This window comes from Schistocerca piceifrons, chromosome 10, assembly GCF_021461385.2.
Source record: "Schistocerca piceifrons isolate TAMUIC-IGC-003096 chromosome 10, iqSchPice1.1, whole genome shotgun sequence".
NCBI classification, from domain to species: Eukaryota; Metazoa; Arthropoda; class Insecta; order Orthoptera; family Acrididae; genus Schistocerca; species Schistocerca piceifrons.
In genome coordinates, this window is record NC_060147.1 from 123,535,542 (window position 1) to 123,560,689 (window position 25,148).

Genomic DNA, 25,148 nt, shown 5'->3' on the forward strand with positions numbered 1-25,148 from the left:
TCCAAGAGAGTGCAGAAGAATGTAACACATGAGTTGGATCATGTCATGAAATCCTGACACAGTATCGTGTTTTTGCGAAGTACGTCCCATGGCGCATGAATCTAGACAAAAAATCTGTGAAAAACTTTTGGAACACGTAAATGAGGACGAGATGTTCCTTGAGAGAATCATAACTGGTGGAGAGACATGGATCCATGGCTATGGTGTTGAGACGAAGGTGCAATCTTCACAGTGGGTCGGGAAAGATTCTCCAAGACCAAAAAAACTCGTCAGGTCAGGACAAGTGTCAAAGCCATGGTGATAATTTGCTTTGTCTCTGAAGCATTAGACAGATATTCAGCGATCACAGGCCCTGCAGACCAGGCGCTGGTTCCACAAACTGTCTCCATTCCTTCCTGCTTTGTGCCCGGTTCCTCCAGGTGTCTTCAATTCCCAGGGCTGCTAGGTCCTTCGCCAGGTCGTCCATCCAGCGCTGCCTTGGTCGTCCAATGGGGCGTTTGGTGTTTGGTTTCCCCTCCAGTGCCATCTTCGCCTGTCTTCCATCTGGCATACGGGCTACATGGCCCACCCATCGTATTCTTTTGCTCTTTATCTTCTGTAGGATAGTTGGTTGTCGCATCAGAAGGTAGATTTCCTCGTTCTTCCTCCTCCTCCATCCTTCGTTATCTCCTCATTACTCTTCTTTCAAATATTAATAGTTTTTCCCTTTCTCACTTACTCATGCTCCATGTTTCTGAACCGTACACTACTGCTGGTCATATCACTGTGTTGTAGATTTTCATCTTAGTGTTCGCTGAGATCGACTTAGAGCCGAGCGTCTCTCTGAGGGAATGCATGCATTTCGTTCTCACTGGTATTCTGCTATTAGTTCTGTGGTGTCACCGCCAGACACCACACTTGCTAGGTGGTAGCCTTAAATCGGCCGCGGTCCATTAGTACATGTCGGACCCGCGTGTCGCCACTGTCAGGGATCGCAGACCGAGCGCCACCACACGGCAGGTCTCGAGAGACTGACGAGCACTCGCCCCAGTTGTACGGACGACTTTGCTAGCGACTACACTGACGAAGCATCGCTCATTTGCAGAGCAGATAGTTAGAATAGCCTTCAGCTAAGTCAATGGCTACGACCTAGCAAGGCGCCATTAGTAACATTGCATGTATCTAAAGAGTCTCACTTGTATCGCCACAATCTCCAGATGTACCAAAAGGATGGATTAAAGTTAAGTATTCCAGAAGCTACGTACTTTTCTTTATAGCATTCATTACGTATCCTGTTTCAGACCTCACGCCCATCTGCGTGAGCGTAGCGCGTGCCTTTCGGCTTCCTCTCATTGTGTCTAGGCTGTCTTGTCTAGACACAACAAGTTCATCATATATTCGTGCCACAGAGACAAACTGTTAATCAATGGTACCATTGGACGTACTACGACACCTGCGCGAAAATGTGAGCAAACGGTCTGAACTGTGGCGAGACAATTCATGGCTCTTGCATCACGATAACGCCCCCGCTCATTCATCCCTGTTGGTGCGTGACTATTACACAAAAAATGAAATCATTGTGCTGCCACTTCCCTCGTACTCTCCAGACCTGGCCCTTACGGACTTTTTTTTTCCAAAGTTGAAAATCTCGTTGAAAGAATGAAGATTTGCAACGCAGACGGTGCTTCGCCCGATCCAACTAGAGGCGTACTACGACCGCTCCCGGAAGTGGAAACGGCTTTAGGAGCAGTGTATCAACTGTGGAGGAGAGTATTTCGAAGGAGACGATGCATAATAAGAAAAAGCTAAGCGTTGAAAAGTTTTGTGGACAAAGTTCTGGAATTTTTGAACAGACCTCGTATGCGGTCGTTAAGTACTTTCAAAGTACGAGGGCAGTTCAATAAGTAATGCAACACATTTTTTTTCTCGGTCAATTTTGGTTGAAAAAACCGGAAATTTCTTCTGGAATATTTTCAAACATTCCCGCTTCGTCTCGTATAGTTTCATTGACTTCCGACAGGTGGCAGCGCTGTGCGGAGCTGTTAAAATGGCGTCTGTAACGGATGTGTGTTGCAAACAACAGGCAGTGATCGAGTTTCTTTTCGCGGAAAACCAGGGCATCTCAGATATTCATAGGCGCTTGCAGAATATCTACGGTGATCTGGCAGTGGACAAAAGCACGGTGAGTCGTTGGCCAAAGCGTGTGTCATCATCGCCGCAAGGTCAAGCAAGACTGTCTGATCTCCCGCGTGCGGGCCGGCCGTGCACAGCTGTGACTCCTGCAATGGCGGAGCGTGCGAACACACTCGTTCGAGATGATCGACGGATCACCATCAAACAACTCAGTGCTCAACTTGACATCTCTGTTGGTAGTGCTGTCACAATTGTTCACCAGTTGGGATATTCGAAGGTTTGTTCCCGCTGGGTCCCTCGTTGTCTAACCGAACACCATAAAGAGCAAAGGAGAACCATCTGTGCGGAATTGCTTGCTCGTCATGTGGCTGAGGGTGACAATTTCTTGTCAAAGATTGTTACAGGCGATGAAACATGGGTTCATCTCTTCGAACCTGAAACAAAACGGCAATCAATGGAGTGGCGCCACACCCACTCCCCTACCGAGAAAAAGTTTAAAGCCATACCCTCAGCCGGTAAAGTCATGGTTACAGTCTTCTGGGACGCTGAAGGGGTTATTCTGTTCGATGTCCTTCCCCATGGTCAAACGATCAACTCTGAAGTGTATTGTGCTACTCCTCAGAAATTGAAGAAACGACTTCAGCGTGTTCGTAGGCACAAAAATCTGAACGAACTTCTCCTTCTTCATGACAACGCAAGACCTCACACAAGTCTTCGCACCCGAGAGGAGCTCACAAAACTTCAGTGGACTGTTCTTCCTCATGCACCCTACAGCCCCGATCTCGCACCGTCGGATTTCCATATGTTTGGCCCAATGAAGGACGCAATCCGTGGGAGGCACTACGCGGATAATGAAGAAGTTATTGATGCAGTACGACGTTGGCTCGACATCGACCAGTGGAATGGTACCGTGCAGGCATACAGGCCCTCATTTCAAGGTGGCGTAAGGCCGTAGCATTGAATGGAGATTACGTTGAAAAATAGTGTTGTGTAGCTAAAAGATTGGGAAATAACCTGGTGTATTTCAATGCTGAATAAAACAACCCCTGTTTCAGAAAAAAAAATGTGTTGCATTACTTATTGAACTGCCCTCGTACTAAGCTTTACAGGCACTGCTGTGAGTATATGGAACAGCAGTTGAGTAGCGACAGTTTATTCCGCTATTAATACTCACCAATAAACGTGTACGTGAGTAGTACGAGATTTCATTAAACTGTGACTAACTTTAGAACAACGACAGAACCGCGTACCGCAATCAAGTTGCTGCCTCATCGTTATATGTAAGTGATTTCGTGGATGACTCGGCGCTTGTGTGAAGTTCCGGTACGTCTTCGAAAGTACTGCATGTAAGACGGCCGCCTGGAAGAGTGCAGACAACAGAATCCGAATTCATTGTTTCGCGTTTGTGCAGGCGAAAGAGTGCGACTGTAGTTTCATTATTAAAAGACCCATCTGGTAGTGCAAAATTAACTGTTTATGATTACTCTGAGTGAAGTCGGTATCCAAATTCTATGTGCTTCCAGTACAGATGTCTTGTTCTAGAAATGGCTGACATACACTCCTGGAAATGGAAAAAAGAACACATTGACACCGGTGTGTCAGACCCACCATACTTGCTCCGGACACTGCGAGAGGGCTGTACAAGCAATGATCACACGCACGGCACAGCGGACACACCAGGAACCGCGGTGTTGGCCGTCGAATGGCGCTAGCTGCGCAGCATTTGTGCACCGCCGCCGTCAGTGTCAGCCAGTTTGCCGTGGCATACGGAGCTCCATCGCAGTCTTTAACACTGGTAGCATGCCGCGACAGCGTGGACGTGAACCGTATGTGCAGTTGACGGACTTTGAGCGAGGGCGTATAGTGGGCATGCGGGAGGCCGGGTGGACGTACCGCCGAATTGCTCAACACGTGGGGCGTGAGGTCTCCACAGTACATCGATGTTGTCGCCAGTGGTCGGTGGAAGGTGCACGTGCCCGTCGACCTGGGACCGGACCGCAGCGACGCACGGATGCACGCCAAGACCGTAGGATCCTACGCAGTGCCGTAGGGGACCGCACCGCCACTTCCCAGCAAATTAGGGACACTGTTGCTCCTGGGGTATCGGCGAGGACCATTCGCAACCGTCTCCATGAAGCTGGGCTACGGTCCCGCACACCGTTAGGCCGTCTTCCGCTCACGCCCCAACATCGTGCAGCCCGCCTCCAGTGGTGTCGCGACAGGCGTGAATGGAGGGACGAATGGAGACGTGTCGTCTTCAGCGATGAGAGTCGCTTCTGCCTTGGTGCCAATGATGGTCGTATGCGTGTTTGGCGCCGTGCAGGTGAGCGCCACAATCAGGACTGCATACGACCGAGGCACACAGGGCCAACACCCGGCATCATGGTGTGGGGAGCGATCTCCTACACTGGCCGTACACCACTGGTGATCGTCGAGGGGACACTGAATAGTGTACGGTACATCCAAACCGTCATCGAACCCATCGTTCTACCATTCCTAGACCGGCAAGGGAACTTGCTGTTCCAACAGGACACTGCACGTCCGCATGTATCCCGTGCCACCCAACGTGCTCTAGAAGGTGTAAGTCAACTACCCTGGCCAGCAAGATCTCCGGATCTGTCCCCCATTGAACATGTTTGGGACTGGATGAAGCGTCGTCTCACGCGGTCTGCACGTCCAGCACGAACGCTGGTCCAACTGAGGCGCCAGGTGGAAATGGCATGGCAAGCCGTTCTACAGGACTACATCCAGCATCTCTACGATCGTCTCCATGGGAGAATAGCAGCCTGCATTGCTGCGAAAGGTGGATATACACTGTACTAGTGCCGACATTGTGCATGCTCTGTTGCCTGTGTCTATGTGCCTGTGGTTCTGTCAGTGTGATCATGTGATGTATCTGACCCCAGGAATGTGTCAATAAAGTTTCCCCTTCCTGGGACAATGAATTCACGGTGTTCTTATTTCAATTTCCAGGAGTGTACATCAAATTTGTGTGAGTAGTAGAACCTGACAGATAGTGAAGAATAATACAAACACGAATGTTGGCTGTATAAATATATGTGGCGGAAGGAAAGACGTAAGTCTGAGACTGTCATTCGTGTGCTCTCTGATTCAACAATAGGTGCCAAGTACTACTATAATAGCAATCGCTTGCAGATGTAGCATGTGCTTTCTTAGAGGACAATGTCCCTCTCATTTGCATTTCAGTTATCATGGTATACCCGTTTTCTTATTTACGACGAACCTTCCCACTTTCCAAATTACTTTGTTTATTTGTTTCTTCCCACAAGAGATTATAGAGGGAACGTCGAGGACTATCTTTGAGGGCAACACGTCTTCGTGAATTATAAAGGTCTGTGGTGCTCGCAACGCTTAACAAACGTCAGGTGGCCTTTGGGGCACTGCACGCCCTAATTAATGTAATTTCTTTGGCATCCCTGCTCTCAAGTGGCTAACCACTGCTAACAATACCTACCAACAACAATCAAATTTATTTTTAAATATATTACAGCATTTGGTTTAGTCTCCATGGTAGCTAGGTGGAATAAATCTCCGAGTAACAAACATCTGCACCAATCCTGCTCCCTTCTAAACCTGTCTTTACTACAAAATAAAAAGTAGTCTGCTATTACTAGCACAGTTGCAATACTAATTGTTTCGCTACGTTGTCTGAAGTCTTGACAATGTATGGGACTGCACCAGCTTGTAAAACTGCTAACTACTTCCTGTTGGCAGTGTACAGAAATGGTGCAATGTCACGCGTTTCCTTTTTTCCTAGAACTTTATCAGTCAGGGAAGAGCTACAGCCATTACCAGAGATGATAGTCTGTAGTTATATCTGAGATGCAGATTCAGATAATGGAACAGATATAAGGCGATACGCCGTCGAATGGAGAGCTGTATGTTTATAGCTGTATGGGTGCTGGAAAGTTGCAGGAATTACCTCATCTCAGTATGTGGTTTTTATGAAAGTGCCGTCGAATGGAGAGCTGTATGTTTATAGCTGTATGGGTGCTGGAAAGTTGCAGGGATTACCTCATCTCACAAGGGAACCTCCCAATCGCACCTCCCTCAGATTTAGTTATAAGTTGGCACAGTGGATAGCCCTTGAAAAACTGAACACAGATCAATTGAGAAAACAGGAAGAAGTTGTGTGGAACTGTGAAAAAATAAGCAAAATATACAAACTGAGTAGTTCAAAGGAAGATAAGCAACATTAAGGACAATGGGAAAGCAGGAGCGCCGTGGTTTCGTGGTAACGTGAGCAGCTGCGGAACGAAAGGTCCTAGGTTCAAATCTTCCATCGAGTGAAAAGTTTAATTCTTTATTTTCAGTTTATGTGACAAACTCTTATGTTTTCATCACTTTTTTGGGAGTGATTATCACATCCACAAGAAAACCTAAATCGGGCAAGGTAGAAGAATTTTTTTACCCATTCGCTAAGTGTACAAGTTAGGTGGGTCGACAACATATTCCTGTCATGTGACGCACATGCCGTCACCAGTGTCGTATAGAATATATCCGATGTGTTTTCCTGTGGAGGAATCGGTTGACCTAAGACCTTGCGATCAAATGTTTTCTGTTCCCATTGGAGAGGCACGTCCTTTCGTCTACTAATCGCTCGGTTTTGCGATGCGGTCGCAAAACAGACACTAAACTTATTACAGTGAACAGAGATGTCAATGAACGAACGGACAGATAATAACACTGCAAAAATAAAGAGAGTAAAATTTTCAATTGAGAGAAGACTTGAACCAAGGACCTCTTGTTCAGCAGCCGCTCACGCTACCACGGGACCACGGCGCTCCTAAATTCACAGGGTCCATTATGTTGCCTATGTGGCCCATGGACTACTCAGTTTGTATATTTTGCTTATTTTTTCATAGTTCCACACAACTTCTTCCTGTCTTCTCAATTGATCTGCGTTCAGTTTATCAAGGCCTATCCACTGTGCCAACTTATAACTAAATCTGAGGGGGGTGCGATGGGGAGGTTCCCTTGTCAGTATGTGGTTTTTATGAAAGTGTTAGGTGAAAGTCTCCAGGTGCTAATGTCTTTACTGCTGCCATGGAAACAAAAATCGACGACTTAACTCTTTCAGAATCAACATCATTATATTGCGTGGTTATAATGAAACTGACGGTGTTGCGAGTGCTGCAGTATCGGCTGTATACAATGGCAGGATGCTGATACGTCGCAGATATGTTCATTAATCGGTGCGCTCGCGCAGTGTGCTGAAGAAATATTAGTTTCACGTCCCGCCGACAGGTGAAAATATCGCGCTGTAGGTAGTCAGAATGTCGTGTGGATGCAGGAAAAGGGAAGGAACTGCTGTGATAACAGTGGTTCTGGCTCATTTATTAGCATATGGTCACAAGTTACAATATGCATTCAGTATGATCCCGCAACTCATTAAGATGCTGCATCTATAAAATGGCATGTTCGACAGTTGCTTGTGACATATCTGGGGTAATCAGTGCGATATGTCATCGTGTGCTATGCTTCAGATTAGTAAGAGTCTGGATGCATCACCTTACATGGACCCCACAAACAGAAGTCACAAGTACACACATCAAAAAAAGTTTTGCATCACCCCCATTCCCAGAACTCCTAAAGATAGATGTTGACTCTGGACATTGTATCACAGACACATTCCCTTTGACTGTTCAGAGATGTCACTAAACGTGCCCAAAGATGTAAACAACCATGCATGAGCAGCACCTGTTAGACGGAGGGAGTCCGACAGCCGATCAGTTCCAGTCATTCCACCAGGAAGGAGGTACACGGCTCGTGTTGTCTGTAGTTCAACCGTGCCTAGACCGTCAATATCGCGGTTCGATCGCGCCCGCATTGATACTTTGTGCCAGGAAGGACCCTCAACAAGGGAAGTGTCCAGACGTCTTGGAGTGAACCAAAGCGATGTTGTTTGGACATGGAGGAGATACAGAAAGACAGGAACTGTCGATGACATCTCGCTCAGGCCGCCCAAGGTCTACTACTGCAGTGGATGACCGCTACATATGGATTATGACTCGAAGGAACCCTGACGACAACGCCACCATGTTGAATAATGCTTTTCGTGCAGACACAGAATGTCGTGTTACCACTCAAACTGTGCGCAATAGGCTGCATGATGAGCAACTTCAATCCTATCGTCCATGGCGAGGTCCATCTTTGCAACCACGACACCATGCAGCGCGTTACAGATGGGTCCAAAAACACGCCGAATGGACTGCTCAGGATTGACATCGTTCTCTTCACTGATGAGTGTCGCATATGCCTTCAACCAGACAATCGTCGGAGACGTGTTTGGAAGCAATCCGGTCAGGCTAAACGCCTTAGACACACTGTCCAGCGAGTGCAGCAAGGTGGAGGTTCCCTGATAATTTTGGGTGGCATTATGTGGGGCCGACATACGCCGCTGGTGGTCATGGAGGGCACCATAACGGCTGTACGATACGTGAATGCCATCCTCCGACCGATAGTGCAGTCGTATCGGCAGCATATTGGCGAGGCATTCGTCTTCATGGACGACAATTCGCGCCCCCATCGTGCACATCTTGTGAATGACTTCCTTCAGGACAACGACATCGCTCGACTAGAGTGGCCACCATGTTCTCCAGACATGAATCCTATCGGACGTGCCTGGGATAGTTTGAAAATGGCTGTTTATGGACGACGTGACCCATCAACCACTCTGAGGGATCTATGCCGAATCGCTGTTGAGGAGTAGGACAATCTGGACCAACAGTGCCTTGATGAACTTGTGGATAGTATGCCACGACGAATACAGGCATTCATCAATGTAAGAGGACGTGCTACTGGGTATTAGAGGTACCGGTGTGTTCAGAAAATTGGAGCACCACCTCTGAAGGTCTCGCTGTATAGTGAAACAACATGCAATGTGTGGTTTTATGAGCAATAAAAAGGGCACAAATTATATTTATTTTGATCTCTATTCCAATTTTCTGTACAGTTTCCAGAGCTCTCGGAACCGAGATGATGCAAAACTTTTTATGGTGTGTGTATTTAAATAAGGGGATCTGGAAAGCCACACATCTAGAAATAGTCTAGAGATAATTCTGACTGAAGGTTTCTCAAAGCAAAAATTTCACATGGTAAGCGATATGTAGAGTCGTCCTATCTTGCATGAAAGTAGTGGTGTGGATACAGTTACAGTCTTGGAAAACCGGAGCCACATGTTCCATAAGGAGGTACTGATAACATGCAGATGTCATTCCACCCTTAACAAGCCTGCAAGGTGTCATCTCCTCAAAGGAAAACGAACCGAGAATGAAGAAGCTTGTGAAACCAAACCACACAGTCACATAACCTGAATGCAGTGGGTATTCCAGCACAACATATGGTGGAGCAGAACTCCATATGCTACAATTTTGTACATTCATGGGTCTGTGCAGAGTAAAATGTGCCTCTTCCGTGTAAAGAATACACTACTGGCCATTAAAATTGCTACACCACGAAGATGGCGAGCTACAGACTCGAAATTTAACCGACAGGAAGAAGATGCTGTGATATGCAAATGATTAGCTTTTCAGAGCATTCGTACAAGGTTGGCGCTGGTGGCGACACCTACAACGTGCTGACATGAGGAAAGTTTCTAACCGATTTCTCATACACAAACAGCAGTTGACCGGCGTTGCATGGTGAAACGTTGTTGTGATGCCTCGTGTAAGGAGGAGAAATGCGTACCATCACGTTTCCGACTTTCATAAAGGTCGGATTGTAGCCTATCGCGATTGCGGTTTATCGTATGGCGACATTGCTGCTCGCGTTGGTCGAGATCCGATGACTGTTAGCAGAATATGGAATCGGTGGGTTCAGGAGGGTAATACAGAACGCCGTGCTGGATCCCAACGGCCTCGTAACACTAGCAGTCGAGATGACAGGCATCTTATCCGTATGGCTGTAACGGATCGTGCAACCACGTCTCGATCCTCGAGTCAACAGATGGGGACGTTTGCAACACAACAACCATCTGCACGAACAGTTCGACGACGTTTGGAGCAGCACGGACTATCAGCTCGGAGACCACGGCTGCGGTTACCCTTGACGCTGCGTCACAGACAGGAGCGCCTGCGATGGTGTACTCAACGACGAACCTGGGTGCGCGAATGGCAAAACGTCATTTTTTCGGACGAATCCAGGTTCTTTTTACAGCATCGTGACGGTCGCATTCGTGTTTCGCTACATCGCGTTGAACGCACATTGGAAGTATGTAATCGTCATCACCACACTTGCATATCACTCGGCGTGATGGTATGGGGTACCGTTGGTTACACGTCTCGGTCACCTCTTGTTCGCATACACGGCACTTTGAACACTGGACAATACATTTCCGATGTGTTACGATCCCGTGTCTCTGCCCTTCATTCGATCCCTGCAAAACCCTACATTCCAGCAGGATAATGCACAACGGCATGTTGCAGGTCCTGTACGGGCCTTTCTGGGTTCAACAGATGTTCGACTGCTGCCCTGGCCAGCACATTCTCCAGATCTCTCACCAACTGAAAACGTCTGGTCAATGGTGGCCGAGCAACTGGCTTGTCACAATACGCCAGTTACTACTCTTGATGAACTGTGGTATCGTGTTGAAGCTGCATGGGCAGCTGTACCTGTACACGCCATCCAAGGTCTGACTCAATGCCCAGGCGTATCAAGGCCATTACTACGGCCAAAGGTTGTTGTTCTGGCAACTGATTTCTCAGGATCTATGCGCTCAAATTGCGTGAATGTGTAATCACATTTGAGTTCTAGTATAACATATTTGTCCAATGAATACCCGTTTATCATCTGCATTTCTTCTTGGTGTACCAATTTTAATGGCCAGTAGTGTATGTCATTCATTTCATTGGGTGCCAAACAAACAAAGGACAAAGTCACAGTGATGTAGCTCATCTTAGGGCTCCATTTGGTGCACATTCTCAATCTTGTAGGAATACCAGTGTAAAATGCCCCCAAAATCTTTTGAACCCTTGTCCAGTGGACAGACAATTCCCCTGTCACATCTCGAGTAGTGGCTGCAGAATCGGCAGCATGTGCTGCACGTTCGGCTGTAGCTACAGCAGCTCCAACAACAAGTGCCATTGGAATTAGCCACCTCCCTCGCCCTGCTGCACCAACTAAATCACCTGTTTCTCCAAATTTCTTGATCGTCTTCTTTAGCCCATTTGTTAAGAAAGGGGTCTCTTCGCAGCTGTTTCTGTCGGCGATATTCCCACGAGGCTAATGCTGCCGTTCTTAACTTTACCATCACTGGACAGGTTTTTCTCTCACTAGCTATTGCGTTTCGTACGGAAAACGTCAAGCCCCTTAACCCTTTTGCACCCACAATCACTTCACATAAGAAATCAACAAATATCGCCGAGTGACGAAATCCATACTGCTGTCAAAACAGGAAACATCTTACATTCTGACTCCTTGCAGTGCCGTATTTTCACCTGATGGCTGAAAAGTGAACTATTACTTTCTTCAGAATACTATGTGAGTCCACCGATTAGTGAACATGCAGCTACCTACAATGTTTCAGTGTCCTATGATGTATACAGCCCACACTGCTGCACTCGAAACACCATCAGACCAATTATAACCACTCAATATCTGTATTTGCGACATTCAGTTGTCACCTAACGATGGTCTAAGAAGCCAGAAGCTGGTTCGTGCCCAAATACATAGCATTTTGCAGAACATTAGAATTTTTTTTTCCTATTTAAGAACAAGTTACAAAAATTATCCAGAAAAATTAAGATTTTTCCAAATGAGAAAACATGGTCCAATATATGACATAGTTATGTGCCTAGGAACAAATATTTTGTTCAAATTTAAAAGTATTGCAACCGAGAAAATCTTTTCAATACTATATTTAATTTCTATATGCTATACAGGGTGATTCAAAAAGAATACCACAACTTTAGGAATTTAAAACTCTGCAGTGACAAAAGGCAGAGCTCAGCACTATCTGTCGGCGAATTAAGGGAGCTATAAAGTTTCATTTAGTTGTACATTTGTTCGCTTGAGGCGCTGTTGACTAGGCGTCAGTGTCAGTTGATGCTAAGATGACGACCGCTCAACAGAAAGCTTTTTGTGTTATTGAGTACGGCAGAAGTGAATCGACGACAGTTGTTCAGCGTGCATTTCGAACGAAGTATGGTGTTAAACCTCCTGATAGGTGGTGTATTAAACGTTGGTATAAACAGTTTACAGAGAATGGGTGTTTGTGCAAAGAGAAAAGTCCTGGACGGCCGAGAACGAGTGATGAAAATGTAGCACGCATCCAGCAAGCATTTGTTCGCACCCCAGGAAAATCGACTCGCAGAGCTAGCAGAGAGCTGCAAATTCCACAATCAACTGTATGGAGAGTCCTACGAAAAAGGTTAGTTATGAAACCTTATCGTCTGAAATTGGTTCAAGCACTGTCTGCCGCCAGGCAGCCCGTGACAGAGCACTTCATCACTGGCCTCCAAGAAGCCCTGATCTTACCCCCTGCGATTTTTTCTTATGGGGGTATGTTAAGGATATGGTGGTTTGGGCACCTCTCCCAGCCACCATTGATGATTTGAAACGAGAAATAACAGCAGCTATCCAAACTGTTACGCCTGATATGCTACAGAGAGTGTGGAACGAGTTGGAGTATCGGGTTGATAATGCTCGTGTGTCTGGAGGGGGCCATATTGAACATCTCTGAACTTGTTTTTGAGTGAAAAAAAAACCTTTTTAAATACTCTTTGTAATGATGTATAACAGAAGGTTATATTGTGTTTCTTTCATTAAATACACGTTTTTAAAGTTGTGGTATTCTTTTTGAATCACCCTGTATTATTATTACAGAGGGTGACAATTATTAAACGATATGAAATAAAATCGTCATAGCTTCTGAACGGTTCGCATTAGGAAGTTCAAACTGCATGGTTGGCCGCGGGGCATGATGTGAATTAGTATGTGAATATGGTTTGGTTGAGCGGTGAAGCCCATTTTCATTTGGATGGGCTCGTCAATAAGCAAAATCAGACCATTGCGGGGACTGAGAAGTCTGCTCATCCTCAACATGTCCAGTCACCAACTAATGGGTGCGACATTCCTTGACAGTGCAGTGACTGCCAAACAGTATGTGAAGATTTTGGGAGATGATTTCATCCCCATTATCAAAACTGACCCTGATTTCGACAAGATGTGGTTCATGCAAGATGGAGCTTCACCCAATCGAAGCAAGAGTGTGTTTGAAGTCCTGGAGGAGCGCTTTGGGAATCGCGTTTCTGGCTCCAGGCTACACAGAGGCCACTGGCATGGCCCTCCATTGGCTGGCACTGTCTCCGTATCTGAACACATGCGACTCCTTTTGTGAGGCTATATTAAAGACAAGATGTACAGCAATAACCCCAAAACCATTGCTGAGCTGAAAACAGCCATTCAGGAGGTCATCGAGAGCAGCGATATTCCGACACTTCAGTGGGTCATGCACATTTACACTGTTTGTCTGCACCACATCATCGCCAATGACGGCAGCCATATGAAACATGTCATAACCTAAATCCGAATATCTATAGTGACGTTTACATGTTGCATAAAGTGTGTGCACACTGTAGTCTCTAACTAATTTACGGTTTTTTCACATAGTTCAATAATAGTCACCCTGTAATACATACCAATAATCAGTAAGTAATATCAAATTAGAAAGGAGTATTATCAAAAACTTGTTACAAGTTAAATGCATATCAGGGATCCGATAGAACATCAAATCTCCGACATCGCTGCGGCCGGAAGAAGATCCTACAAGAACGGGACCAACGACGACTGAAGAGAATCGCTCAACTTGATAGAAGTACAACCTTTCTGCAAATTGCTGCAGATTTCAATGCTGGGCCATCAACAAGTGTCAGCGTGCAAACCATTCAACGAAATATCATCGTTATGGGCTTTCGGAGCCAAAGGCCCTTTCGTGACCCCTCGGTGATTGTACGACACAAAGCTTTATGCCTCGCCTGGGCCCGTCAACACTGACATTGGACTGTTGATAACTAGAGAGGTGTGGCCTGGTCGAACAAGTCTTGTTTCGAATTGTATCGACCGGATGGACGTGTACGGGTATGGAGACAACTTCATGAATCCACGGACGCTGCACGTCAGCAGGGGCCTGTTCAAGTTGGTGGAGGCTCTGTAATGGTGTGAGGCGTGTGCAGTTGGAGTGATATGGGACTCCTGATACGTCTACATACGATTCTGATAGGTGACACGTACGTAAGCATCCTGGCTGATCATCTGCATCGATTCACGTCCATTGTGCAATCAGAAGGACTTGGCCTTTCCAGCAGGACAGTGCGACACCCCACACGTCCAGCATTGCTACAGAGTGGCTACAGGAACACTCTTCAGACTTTAAACACTTCCGCTGGACAGCAAACTTCCCAGACATGAACATTATTGAGCGTATTTGGGACGCCTTGCAACGTGTTATTCAGAAGAGATCTCGACCCCCTCGTACTCTTACGGATTTATGGACAGCCTTGCAGGATTCATTGTGTTAATTCCCTCCGGCACTGCTTCAGACATTAGTCGAGTCCATGGCACGTCGTGTTGCGGCATTTCTGCGTGCTCGCGGGGGCCCTACACGATATTAGGCAGGTGCAGCAGTTTCCTGGGCTTTTCAGTGTATATGAGAGTACTGAAAGGGACGTTGAGTATGAAAGGGGAGATGATAACATAATAATCGTGGGGGATTAGAATATTATTGTAGGAGAACAAACAGAAGGATGTTTAAAGGAGAGTATGGGCTTGGTAGTAGGAATGAGGCAGGAGAACAACTAATTGAGTTCTGCAATAAATTTCAGTTAGTAATAGCGAATACACTGTTCAAAAATCAGACGAGCAAAAGACATAGTTTGGAAAGGTCTGGAAATACGGAAGGATTCCACCTGGACTCCATCCCGATCAAAGATTCTGAAGTCAGATTCTGCATTGTAACGCATACCCAGGAGCAGATACGGACTCGGATCACAGTTTAGCAATGATGAAGGGTAAATAAAGTTTAAGAGACTCGTCACGAAGAACCAGTACGAAAGGTAGTGTGATACTAAAGTACTGATGAATGATGCAATAGTTTGAAGTTCGCAAAGGGTGTGGATACTGCAGTGAGCAATACAACAGTAGGTACTCCACTTGAAGAGAAGCGATGTCTTTAAAAAGAAGCGCCATAAATGTCGGGAAGATAAACAGAGGCATTAGGAAGTTAACTGCAAAAAGCCTCGCGTAACACATGGAATACTTCAATTGATAGACGAAAGAAGGAAGTACAAAATTGTTCAGGGGAAGAAAGAAAGACAAGAATATAAATTACTCTGGAATGAAATAAATAGGAAGAGCTGGGAAGCCAAGGGGAAATGGCAGCAGGAAAAATATGAAGAAATCGGAAAATGAATGGTCATCGGAAGGACAGATTCACCATACAGAAGAGTCAAAACAACCTTCGGTGACATTAAAAGCAAGGGCGTCAATATCATGAGTGCCATGGGAAATCCACATTTCAACACAGAGGAATGAGAGGTTAGGTGGAAAGAGAGCACTCGAGCCCTCTATGAGGGAGAGTAACCGTATGATGACGTGATAGAAGAAGAAGCAGTAGATATGGAAGGCGTTCCGTCAGACTTTCGGAAAAATATCGTCCGCACAATCCCGGAGATGGCAAGGACAGGAAAGTACGAGAATTATTGATCAATCAGCTTAACATCTCATGCAGTGAAGTTGCTGTCAAGAATAATATTCAGAAGAGTGGAAAAGAAAATTCATATTCTGTCGGAGGACAATAAGTTTGACTTTAGGAACCGCACCAGAGAGGCAGTTCTGGTGTTGCGCCTGATAGTGGAAACAAGACCGAAGAAAGATCAAGACATTTTCATAATATTTCTCAATATGGAAAAAGCGTTCGAGATTGAGAAATAGTACAGGATGTTCGAAATTTTGAGGAAAATAGGAGTAAGCTATCGAGAAACACGCATAGTGTACAATATGTAGAAGAGCCAAGAGAGAACAGTGAGAATGGATGAATGAGAACGCAGTTCTCGAGTTAAACATCATATCTTTTCAGCTCTACTGTGCAGTCTACACACCGAAGACGCAAGAGAGGAAATAAAAGAAATAGTCAAGGGTGGAATGAAAATTCAAAATGAAAGGAGGTCTGTGATAAGATTCGCTGATAATGTCAATATCCTCATTGGAAGTGAAGAAAAACTACAGGGACTATTGAATGGAGTGAAAAGTATAATGAGTTCAGAATATGGTCTGAGAGCAAACCGAAGAAAGATGAAAGTAATGTGAAGTGGAGGAAATGCAAATAGCGACAAACTTAATACCAAAATTGGGGACCACGAAGCAGATGAATTTAAGGAATTCTGTTACCTTGGAAGCCAAAGGAATTCTGTTACGTTGGGAGCAATAAGACATTTGACGGGCAAAACAAAGAGGACAAAAGCAAACAGATTACCACAGGCAAAGAGGGAATTCCTGTTCAAGAGAGGTCTGTTATTGTCAAACATCGGCTTTAATTGGAGGAAGAAAATTTAACTTCGGATGCAGCATAGTATGAAAGTGAGCCATGGATTATGAAAATATGGGAAACGAAGATGATGAAAGCGTTTGAGATGTGTTGCTACGAAAGATGTTGCAAATTAGGTGGACTGGTAAGGTAAGGAATCAGAAGGTTCTCCGCTGTTTGAGCGTGGAAAGGAATATATAGAAAACACTGATAAGAAGGAGGGAGAGGATGATATAACATCTGTTTTTCCATGGTACTGGAGGAAGCAATAAAAGATAAACACTATACGAAAAGATAGAGATTGTAAAACATCGAGGAAGTAATTGAGGACATAGGTTCAGAGAATTACTAGTAGCCCAGGAGAGAATTCAAAATGGGCTGCAGCAAACTAATCAGTAGAATGACGAACGAAGAGATGAATTATCCTTATGTTACTTTCCTTGATGTTCATCAACCTATTTTCAAGATATTATCCATCCGTCTCAAAAATGAGATCGACAGGAAGTGCAAAATGGCTAACCAGGGATGGCTAGAGGACAAATGTAAGGATGTAGAGGCTTATCTCACTAGGGGTAAGATAGATACTGCCTACAGGAAAATTTAAGAGAACCACATGTATGAATATGAAGAGCTCCGATGGAAACCCAGGTCTAAGCAAAGAAGGGAAAGCAGAAAGGTGGAAGGAGTATATAGAGGGTCTACACAAGGGCGATGTACTTGAGGACAGTATTATGGAAATGGAAGAGGAAGTAGATGAAGATGAAATGGGAGATACGATACTGCGTGTAGTGTTTGACAGAGCACTGAAAGATCTGAGTCGAAACAAGGCTCCGGGAGTAGACAACATTCCATTAGACCTACTGACGGCCTTGGGAGAGCCAGTCCTGACTACACTCTACCATCTGGTGAGCAAGATGTATGAAACAGGCGATATACCCTCAGACTTCAAGAAGAATATAATAATTCCAATCCCAAAGAAAGCAGGTGCTGACAGATGTGAAAATTACCGAACAATCAGTTTAATAAGTCAAAGCTGCAAAATACTAACGCGAATCCTTTACAGACGAATGGAAAAACTGGTAGAAGCCGACCTCGGGGAAGATGGGTTCGGATTCCGTAGAAATACTGGAACACGTGAGGCAATGCTGAACCTACAACTTATCTTAGAAGCTAGATTATGGAAAGGCAAACCTACGTTTCTAGCATTTGTAGACTTAGAGAAAGCTTTTGACAATGTTGACTGGAATACTCTCTTTCAAATTCTGAAGATGACAGGGGTAAAATACAGGGAGCGAAAGGCTATTTACAATTTGTACAGAAACCAGATGGCAGTTATAAGAGTCGAGGGACATGAAAGGGAAGCAGTGGTTGGGAAGGGAGTGAGACAGGGTTGTAGTCTCTCCCCGATGTTATTCAATCTGTATATTGAGCAAGCAGTGAAGGAAACAAAAGAAAAATTCGGAGTAGGTATTAAAATCCATGGAGAAGAAATAAAAACTTTGAGGTTCGCCGATGACATTGTAATTCTGTCAGAGACAGCAAGGGACTTGGAAGAGCAGTTGAACGGAATGGATAGTGTCTTGAAAGGAGGATAAAGAAGAACATCAACAAAAGTAAAACAAGGATAATGGAATGTAGTCGAATTAAGTCGAGTGATTCTGAGGGAATTATATTAGGAAATGAGGCACTTAAAGTAGATAAGGAGTTTTGCTATTTGGGGAGCAAAATAACTGATGATGGTCGAAGTAGAGAGGATATAAAATGTAGTCTGGCAACGGCAAGGAAAGCGTTTCTGAAGAAGAGAAATTTGTTAACATCGAGTATAGATTTAAGTGTCAGGAAGTCGGTTTTGAAAGTATTTGCATGGAGTGTAGCCATGTATGGAAGTGAAACACGGACGATAACTAGTTTGGGCAGGAAGAGAATAGAAGCTTTTGAAATGTGGTGCTACAGAAGAATGCTGAAGATTAGATGGGTAGATCATAATACTAATGAGGAGGTATTGAGCAGGATTGGGGAGAAGAGAAGTTTGTGGCACAACTTGACTAGAAGAAGGGATCGGTTGGTAGGACATGTTCTGAGGTATCAAGGGATCACCAATTTAGTATTGGAGGGCAGTGTGGAGGGTAAAAATCGTAGAGGGAAACTAAGAGATGAATACACTAAACAGATTCAGAAGGACGTAGGTTGCAGTAGGTACTGGGAGATGAAGAAGCTTGCAAAGGACAGAGTAGCATGGAGAGCTGCATCAAACCAGTCTCAGGACTGAAGACCACAACAACAACAACATCAATTCTGTTCACTTGTTGTCCAAAGCTGTCTCTGATATAATTGTACGCAGCTCGTGGACTAGTGGCTAGCGTTACTGCCTCTGGATCACGGGGTTTCGGGTTCGATTCTCGGCCGTATTGGGGATATTGTCTGGCCGGGGCCTGAGTGTTTGTGTTGTCCTCAGCATTTTATCATCATCATTCTTGACAGTTGCTAGATTTGATTGTGCACAAATTGGACGATGTAAAACCTGGGACTTTGTACGGGCGCTAAAAACCGCGCAGTTGAGTGGTCCACAAACCAAACATAATCTGATATAATTACGAAGCCTCAATAAAATTTCGGCCTTTTCTCCGATAACAGACTCCGAGTATTATGTAGTCAGAGACAAAACTTTCGTTTTTACAAATTTTATTTTATGCCCTAAATTAGAATAAAAACCAACAGTTTTAACAGAGACCAGTGGTACACGCTTAATAGGGCATGGGTGTGGGCTTCGGAAATTGAGCGAAAGTATTGACGTAGGTTTGACGCTTGTAGGGACGCTGGAGCGGCAGTTTCAAACGAGGCGCCCGCCGCTCGTGCCATACGACGTCACTCCATCCCTCTGTGGGACGGAGCCGCTTGGAGGTGCCCAACTGCCAGGCGTCACTCCGACCCTACATGGAAGGTTCCAGACGCTGCCATTACATCGACACTAAAGAGCCAAAGAAACTGATACAAGTGCCTAATATCGTGTAGGGTCCCGGCGAGCACGACGTGGCAATGAATCGAGTAATGTGTGAAGTAATGCTGGAGGGAACTGACCTACAGTTCTGTCCATAAATCCGTAAGAGTACGAGGGAGTGGAGATCTCTTCTGAACAGCACGTTGCAAGGCATTACAGATATGCTCAATAATGTTCATGTGTGGGAAGTTTGCTGTCCAGCGAAAGTGTTTAAACTCAGACGAGTGTTCATGACGCCACCCTGTAGCAATTCTGGACGTGTGGGCTGTTGCATTATCCTGCTGGAATTGCCCAAGTCCGTCGGAATGCACAATGGACTTGAATGTATGCAGGTTCTCAGACAGGATTCTTATGTACGTGTCACCTGTCTGTTGTATCAAGACGTAAATCATGGGTCCCATATGACTCAAACTGTACACATCCCACAATATTACAGAACCTCCACCTGCTTGAACAGTCCCCTGCTGACATGCAGAGTCCGTGGATTCATAAGGTTGTCTCCATACCCGTACAAGTCCATCTGCTTGATACAATTAGAAACGAGACTCGCCCAACCAGGCAACATGTTCCAGTCATCAACAGACCAATGTCGGTGTTGCGGGTCCAGGCGATGTGTAAAGCTTTGTGCCGTACAGTCATCAAGGCTACACGAGTGGGCCTTCAGTTCCGAAACCCCGTATCGATGATGTTTCGTTGAATGGTTCGCAAGCTGACACTTGTTGAGGGCCCAGCATTGAAATCTGCAGCAATTTGCGAAAGGGTTGCACTTTTGTCGAGTTTAACAATTCTCTTCACTCATCGTTGGTCCCTTTCTTGCAGGATCTCTTTCCGGCCACAGCGATTTGATGTTTTACCAGACTTCTGATATTCACAGTACACTGATGAAATGATGGTACGGAAAAATCCACACTTCATCACTACCTCAGAGATGCTGTGTCCCATGGCTATTTCGCCGACTATAACATCACGTTCAGACTCACTTAAATCTTGATAACCTGCCATTCTAGCAGTAGTAACTGATCTAACAATTGTGGCAGACGCTTGGTGTCTTGTATAGGCGTTGCCGACTGCCACGCCGTCTTCTGCCTGTTTACATACCTTTGTATTTGAATATGCATGCCTATACCAATTTCTTTGGCGCTTCAGCGTATTCAAGCTGCCCACTGGCAGTCACTGATTTCAACTCCTGATGGCAATGGCGGAGACAGCTGTCGAAAGCTTGAGTGCTTTATTCAAAACGACGCGGCTTGTAAACCGAGAAGATTTTATTGACGCATGCCTCTGCAAAAGTCTCCGAGGACCTAACTACGATGCCATCGACAAACCACGTAATTTTTATGTAAATTGGAGGTGGATGGGGGCAGTAAGGACAGGGGCTACTGGTGTCTGCTGCATCGACACTTTATGTGGAATCAGCTGCGACAAGGAAAAATGTGTGCTGAGCAGGGATTCAAACCCGGGACCTCCCGCTTATTAGGCAGCTGCGTTGACCACTGCACCACCCAGAAGCAGTGTTTATCGCAACTGCATGGACTGTCTGAGGATGCTCCCTGGCCAACTCACACTTCCACCTAGCATCACCTATCTGGAATCCCCACCTATGTCCTGCTACATAATATGTTTCATAGCTGCAGATACCACGTAGTCTCTGACATGTCCGAAAGAAAAGATGCCACACATTAGTACATACAGGGTGGTCCATTGATAGTGACCGGGCCAAGTACCTCACGAAATAAGCATCAAATGAAAAAACTACAAAGAACGAAACTCGTCTAGCTTGAAGGGGGTACCAGACACGGCGCTATGGTTGGCCCGCTAGATGGCGCTGCCATAGGTCAAACGGATATCAACTGCGTTTTTTTACATAGGAGCCCCCATTTTTATTACACATTCGTGTAGTACGTGAAGAAATATGAATGTTTTAGTTGAACCACTTTTTTCCCTTTGTGATAGATGGCGCTGTAATAGTCACAAACGTATAAGTACGTGGCATCACGTAACATTCCGCCATTTTGTATTTGCTTCGTGATACATTACCCGTCTTAAAATGAACCGTGTACCAATTGTGGAAAGGTCGATATCGTGTTGATGTATGGCTATTGTGATCAAAATGCCCAATGGGCGTCTGCTATGTATGCTGCTCGGTATCCTGGACGACATCATCCAAGTGTCCGGACCGTTCGCCGGATAGTTACGTTATTTAAGGAAACAGGAAGTGTAAGCCACATGTGAAACGTCAACCACGACCTGCAACAAATGATGATGCCCAAGTAGGTGTTTTAGCTGCTGTAGCGGCTAATCCGCTCATCAGTAACAGACAAATAGCGCGAGAATCGCGAATCTCAAAAACGTCGGTGTGGTGAATGCTATATCAACATCGATTGCACCCATACCATATTTCTATGCACCACGAATTGCATGGCGACGACTTTGAACGTCGTGTGAAGTTCTGCCACTGGGCACAAGAGAAATTACGGACGATGACAGATTTTTTGCACGTGTTCTATTTAGCGAAGAAACGTCATTCACCAACAGCGGTAACTTAAACCGGCATAATATACATCATTGGGCAACGGAAAATCCACGATGGCTGCGACAAGTGGAACATTAGCGACCTTGGCGGGTTAATGTAGGGTGCGCCATTATGGGAGGAAGGATAATTGGCCCCTATTTTATCGATGGCAATCTAAATGGTGCAATGTATGCTGATTTCTTACGTAATGTTCTACTGATGTTAGTACAAGACGTTTCACTGCATGACAGAATGGCGATGTACTTCCAACATGATGGATGTCCGGCCCATAGCTCGCGTGCGGTTGAAGCGGTATTGAATAGCATATTTCATGACAGGTGGATTGGTCGTCGAAGCACCATACCATGGCCCGCACGTTCACCGGTTCTGACGTCCCCGGATTCCTTTCTGTGGGGAAAGTTGAAGGATATTTGCTGTCGTGATCCACCGACAACGCCTGACAACATGCGTCAGCGCATTGTCAATGCATGTGCGAACATTACGGAAGGCGAACTACTTGCTGTTGAGAGGAATGTCGTTACACATATTGCCAAATGCATTGAAGTTGACGGGCATCATTTTGAGCATTTATTGCATTAATGTGGCATTTACAGGTAATCACGCTGTAACAGTATGCGTTCTCAGAAATGATAAGTTCACAAAGGTACATGTATCACATTTGATCAATCGAAATAAAATGTTCAAACGTACCTACGTTCTGTATTTTAATTTAAAAAACCTACCTGTTACCAACTGTTCGTCTAAAATTGTGAGCCATATGTTTGTGACTATTACAGCGCCATCTATCACAAAGTGAAAAAAGTGGTCCAACTAAAACATTCCTATTTCTTTACGTACTGCACAAATATGTAATAAAAAATGGGGATCCCCTTTTTTAAAAAAGCGCTGTTGATATCCGTTTCACCTATGGCAGCGCCATCTAGCGGGCCAACCATAGCGCCATCTGGTTTCCCCTTCAAGCTAGACAAGTTTCGTTCTTTGTAGTTTTTTCGTTTGACACTTATTTCGTGAGATATTTGGCCCGGTCACAATCAATGGACAGCCCTGTATACAAGCTGTCACATTCAAACCTCCTTGGTTTCAAAAACCCAGGAAAAAAGAACCACAGTAGATACGATAACGAAAAATGCACCACATTGTAGAGCATGACAAAGAATTTATCTGTTTATCACCAGTACATCTCTACGTGTGAACCATTTGTAGCACGAAGAATATCGAGTCTATATTCAATTTCTTGCCAAGTTCTTTGTACCATTTCCTCTGGTATTGTTGCAATAGCATTAGTGATGCAATCTCGCAACGTAGCAATATTGTCCACTTTCGTCGCATACGCGCGGTCCATCACGAATCCCCACATGAAGAAATCAAGCGGCATAACGTCAGGTGAACGTGATGGCCAGGCAGTGGGTCCTCCGTGTCCGATCCAACTATTGGGAAATTTCCTATCCAGGAACTTCTGAACAGCCATTGACCAATGCGATGACGCTCCATCTAGTTGAAAAATGATGTTGGGTTGCAAGTCTTGTATCTGAGGGTACATAATCTGCTCCAACATGTCCAGATACACTGACCCATTCACTGTTTGTTCCGCAAAGAAGAACGGTCCAACAATCCTGTCGTGCATTATCACGCACCAGACGTTTAGTTTAGGGCTATCACGAACATGTTCAATGACAAAGCGCGGATTTTGCGAACCCCAAATCCGAACATTACGCCTATTAACCCTTCCTGATAGATGAAAGGTTGCCTCATCTGAGTATAAACATCTTTCCACGAAGCTGGCATCCATATCAATATGCTACAGCATATCCCCAGCAAATTGTTGTCGGCGTGGTATGTCGTTCAGCGTCAGATGTTGCAGAATTTGCACTTTGTAAGCACACATACGAAGACGGTGGTGAACTAACGATGCAATGTTGATCGAGGTACATAAGGTTGCCTAGATGCTTAACGAATTGACTTACGTGGGCTTCTGAAAAACGTTTGTCTGGTGTCTTCTGAAACTGCGTAACGTGCACTGCCAGAATGTTTCAGAGCACTTCCTGTTGCCACAAACTTCCTGTACCATTGGTTAATTATTTTCGCATCAGGTGGATCACATTCATACACACGACGATAATTTCGCACAGTAATCGGCGATTTTGTTTCTGCAAACCACACTACTGCTTGCGCGCGCTGCTGTGGAGTCGCCATTTTCACTTCATGCGACCATCCTGCACTCTGGCGACCATACTTGGCACTTGTGACGCGGGAACATAAATTCTTTCAGATGCTCTATAATGTGGTGCATTTTTCATTGTCGTACCTACTGTGGTTTTTCTGTCTTGGGTTCTTGAAATCAGGGAAGTTTGAATGCGACACACTGTACTTGTAGGTTTTGTTTCATCTCCTTGAACTATAATCCCCTTTCCTTTCTTCTCATCGATTCAATTTATTGCTTACTTAATCTACAGAACGAACAACGCCGTGGTGAGGCTGCTACCCAGTCTCACTCTTCTCTCAAAAACTTTGCTTTCATGCAGTCTTGTTTCTGTACAAGTTGTAGACAAACTTTCGCATTCCATGTTTTATCTCCACTATCTTCAGAAAGCCAGGCAACGCTGTAAAAGCTTTTGCTAAATCTGCAAATTCTATGAATGTAGGCTTACCTTTTTTCAGTGTGTCTTCTAAAATTAATCTTAATGTAAATGATGGGCTCGTGGAGTGATGACGGATAGCAGGGTGATTACTACGAGAGTGGAGAGCAGTCTTCTACTGTAGAACAGTGTACTTACTTAGTTCACTCAAGCGATAACCACCAGGAACTTTGGGGTTTCCTCTTCCGTGCACGCGTCCTTCATCAGCCAGCACTGTAATTTAGGACAGAAGAATAGATAATAACGTTGCTAAAGATAAACATAGCTAATGCAATTAAGGACATGACGTCCCACACATATCTGGTGAAAATAACAAAGGCACTAGAG

General features: G+C 45.1%; 1 protein-coding gene across 1 annotated transcript in view; it reads right to left on the reverse strand.

Annotated features, from left to right (window-relative positions):
* Window positions 1-24,909, reverse strand: part of LOC124718753 (carbonic anhydrase 13-like) — a 113,183-nt gene extending 88,274 nt beyond the window's left edge. The window contains exon 1 of the mRNA XM_047244367.1: window positions 24,834-24,909. The gene's annotated coding sequence lies outside the window, so the exon portion shown is untranslated. The remainder of the gene's footprint in view (window positions 1-24,833) is intronic.
* Between the last annotated feature and the right edge of the window lie 239 nt (window positions 24,910-25,148).